This window comes from Rhinopithecus roxellana, chromosome 10 (genome assembly GCF_007565055.1).
Source record: "Rhinopithecus roxellana isolate Shanxi Qingling chromosome 10, ASM756505v1, whole genome shotgun sequence".
Lineage (NCBI taxonomy): Eukaryota > Metazoa > Chordata > Mammalia > Primates > Cercopithecidae > Rhinopithecus > Rhinopithecus roxellana.
The window spans coordinates 70,569,451-70,573,724 of record NC_044558.1 but is presented as its reverse complement, the minus strand read 5'-3'; the positions used below and the strand labels follow the sequence as shown (position 1 = coordinate 70,573,724).

The following is a 4,274-nucleotide window of genomic DNA, read 5'->3' as shown; positions in this document are numbered from 1 at the left end:
CATGTAGTCAATAAAGCTTTACAAACAGCTTAGAGAGAAAAGGGTGCATTACATGGTTTCTTTTGAGAAATTTTGTAGATTATGCACACTGACTTCTTTTGTTCCAACATTTTACACTGCACACATATATAGAGACTTAAGTATTAAGGTCATTTAAAAAACTGAAATGAACTTATCAAAGTGTATGGTTTCTATTACTGAATATTCTCACCCACACAAATTGAGACCAAAATTGTATTTTATGTAAAGGAATGTACTTTTTACAGAAAATTAAAATAAGATAAATTCCAATAAATAAATTGAGATAAATAAATTCAAATTCACGAGAATTACTTTGAAAATACAATACATCAGCCAAAGGGATCCCTTACATAGTATTTCTTTACTTTCATGGTTTTTGTTTGTTTGTTTGTTTTTAAACAAAAGTCACATTTTATTTAGATAGAAATAACCATACAAAATAGATTTTCTTCATCAAAAACAATAGCAATATTTTCCATATTTGTCTAGATAAACTTCAACACTTATTTTTGTAGGTTTTCCAGGTTTTGATTATAAATCAAGATGAGGCAGTAGATAAGAGTCATGGAAAAAGACAGGAAAAAAAACCCAGACAAACCAATTGTCAGTATCCATGGCCTCCGATTCTGTCTTCAGCATGAAACACAAGTGTTCAACATATACCTGCTAAAAAGCTTAGGAATATGTAGGCTCCACAAAGGAATGTAAACAGCAACAATGAGATGTGGAAAAACAACAGGCTCTTCCATTCAAACTTTAACTTTTGTTTGTTCCTTTAAGCTCATTTGAGAAAGACAAAATCTACACTGAAGTCCTTGTTTGATGAGCTCACAAGCTTTTCTCTGGTAGTTTCTTGTAACTGTCCAGTAGAGATTTTTAACATACTTAAAACTCCTATTAGTCAAAGGTCAATTGTGGGCTTCACTATAACATTTTATAAAATGTATTCCTTCCTCCCATACCTCTTCAAAATATATTTCTTCAAAGAATTCATAAGACCCAACAAGAAGAGATTCACAATGATAATAAATGCTATGTCTAAAATGACTTAACTAAAACAATTTCAGAGTGCCACCAGCAGAGATCACGCAGAAGGAAACATGGGACTTTCAATGTTCTCTTCTGGAAGAACAGATAGGTCCTCAAAGCATAAGAGTTCAAACAGGGGCCATTTAAACAGGTAGATTATCCAGAGGCCACCGCATCCAGCCAAGAAAACCTATTTTTAAAAGTCTCTCAGGTATTTTCCAAGGTTTCTGAATTATTATGGGAAGCTCTGACTTATTTTTTATAGAGTTTAACGTATGTGTCCACCATTAAATCCAGGTCGTGTTTTATATCAAAATTTATGTTAAGCAAAGCCAAGTTACTTGATCTTTAGTCTGTCAAAGTGTTCCCCAAATAGGCTTTAAGACGCTTTCGTTCATTTTCATACCTATTTTTCCTCCTGTGCCCATTTGATTCTCCAGCAACGAAGCTAGGCTGAGAGCGTGTCAGGATTGGGTAAGTCACTACTATACAGGTCAGCATGGTGTTCCTCCAACGTATCGAATTTGAGTTGTCACATGACTGAGGGTACCAGAGATAAGCATTTAAGAGCTTTAAGGTGCTGTTCTGAGAATGTATCTTTAAGTTCCTGAATAATGTGCTCCACTGTTGGGACACTTAGGGTTTCTTTATAGTAACTCTCGGAGGTTAGCTGAGATTCCAAGTACCCTGGTGAGCTCTGCGGAATTTCCCAGGGAGTTTCATTTGAATATCAAGTTTGGTTGCCAAATTTGTGGCTTCCTCAAACCAAAATTCATGATAAACTTCAATATTTTCCATCACTTCGTTGAGTGAATGCAATACTGCAGTCAAGCCACTGGCTGCAAAGAAGACATCGGAGGTTTGCCCCTGGAGGTTTTTCCCAAAGGCTCTTGTAAAAAATAGGACATTTTTAGGAACAACAATAGTAACAATGAAATCAAAATCTGTTACTGCACTACAGAGTACAAATGGTCGGCCAGCTATACAGTTATTCCATCTAATATTTGTGTCACTATTTGTACCATCTAAACCTAAAACAAGTGCTTGCAGGAGTTCCACTAAAATTTCAAAAGCATCATGACTGCCTGTCCACTGATAATGGCAGATTTCCTTCAGTTCTTTACCCCTTTCTTTACTGCTCTGGAAAAAAAAGAGAAGAAGAAGAAATTACACTGTCAAGTTCTAAAAGTAATTGTGGTGATCGATGAAAAAAACACACTTCCTCAATTGTTCCTAATGCAACAGATACTCCTATAACAGGTACTGATTTTGCCAACCACATATTTGGCACAGGAAGCGCAGATTGTGTAGGTAGCTTGGGGATACTTCTCTAAAAGTCTGGAAGCAACAATTTTCATTTTGGAAGAAAATCCACTAGACACAATGTTAGCCTGGTTACGACAATACTTCATATTTAACCCCCACTTCTCAGTTATCATAGTGTTAAATTTCACAGCCAAAATGTCTGCTTCAGCTTCATAAGGCAGGAAGCCTACAAATTCCTCTCTTAGGTTATGAGATTCATCAACAAACCTCACCAACACAGGTAGGTGCTCTTCCCCTGCTATGTCCACTACGTCGTCAATGATCATGGAAAAGAAGTGTGAGTCTCTCACTTCTCTGAGAGTTTCTTCTCGAATACAGCTCTCACAGATCTCTGGAACTGCCTCTGCTGTGTTTTTGGACAAAACAACGTTTTAACTGCTATTGTCTCAAACTGCTTTCTCGGAACCTCTTCACCAGAATTTATCCGGCACTCCAGCAGTGCTTGAAAGTTATCTGGAGTAAAGAGACCTTCTGGGATTTCATCAACCTCATGTCCATCCAGAAGTATGTTTTGCTTTCCCATCAGAATCAAGATTTCAAATAGAGATTTTAGGTATTCTTTGTTTTCCTTCTCTTCAAGGGTTAGAGGTAAAATGTCCTCATCTTGCCCTTCACCCCCTTCTTCACTGGGGTTCTGAGCATTGCTATTGTTGGTTTCTTTATGTTTTTGTTCCTGCTCCGAAGTTTCATCAATTTTTTTCTGTTTCAGTGTCCTGATTTCGTCTTCACTCAGTTCTTTTATTTGTTTTCTGTGCCTACTATGTGGGTTGTTCAAATGACTGGTAAGATCGAATATTGTTGGTATTGCATTATCTCAAAGAACTGTCCTATAAGGACTCGTTCTACAGATCATAGAGGTCGCAAAATGTTTGGCACACCATCGATAATGTTTATTTAGCTGATTAGGTGTTTTATCTTCTAAGTCGGCACTCCTACAATTCTCCACCCACTTCTGGCATCTGGCCGGGTCCCGCCGGAACCTGAAGAAGGCCAGGTCGGACTGTGTGCTCCTCCGCGTGCAGTTGAGGACAGCGCCCAAGTTCGGCATCTTAGCCCGCCGGCAGGTCGGCCCAGCCCTCCCATCCCCGCCTCCTCAGGGCACTCCGCCCACCCTTCGGTGCCGGGGAGGGGAGCCAGGCCGGTCGGCTAGTCTGGGCCCACGCGCCGGGGAGGGACGGGCAGGAGAGAAGCCTACTTTCATGGTTTTTATGAATAAGTGCTATTGTAACTTTCCCTGTCGAGATGATGCTACAAATAATACACAAAGATTGTTTGTACACAACATAGAAATGTTGCTTCAGCGCAGACCAGATATTATCATCTCTCAAATCATCTTTTCTTGATTCTTCCAGAAGAAAACAGAAGTTTTCACAGACACACTGAGCTTGGGCCGTATAAACTTGTAAACATTGAAAATACCTAGATTCCCGTTTCCTTGAATAAATACAAGGTAAGGAGCGGCAGGCTCAGTCATCTATTTTAGAGTGGCTCACCATGATTCTGGATCAGACCTCGCTGCATCAAAATATTTATTCATTATTCTTATTTGTGCTTTTTCTCATCTAATGTAAGCTATAGTGAAGGTAGGAGGAGTAGAGAGCCCAAACCACATCTGTCAGTAAGAACCAGCAGCCATGATTCTGCAATTTTTGTTACAAAATCCCACATGTGAATTTACTTAAATCCTCCCTCTCTTACTGTGTCTCTATTTTGATTTCATACGGTAGTCAGGGTTTTGTTTTTTCCAGAGCACCTCCTAAATGAAGCATATTGAGGATATCTATTTGTGATCCCCCCTTCCGCTCTTTCTCCCTGTTTCTCTCTCTCTCTTTGTTTTAAATATGGGAACACGTATAAGGATATATCCACCTCTGTGGGATTGGTTTATCACACCGGAA

The 4,274-nt window shown here is 39.0% G+C and overlaps 1 pseudogene; it reads right to left on the bottom strand.

The window, feature by feature from the left end:
* Window positions 1-1,302: 1,302 nt before the first annotated feature.
* On the bottom strand, window positions 1,303-3,424 carry LOC104677392 (annotated as a pseudogene).
* Window positions 3,425-4,274: the final 850 nt, after the last annotated feature.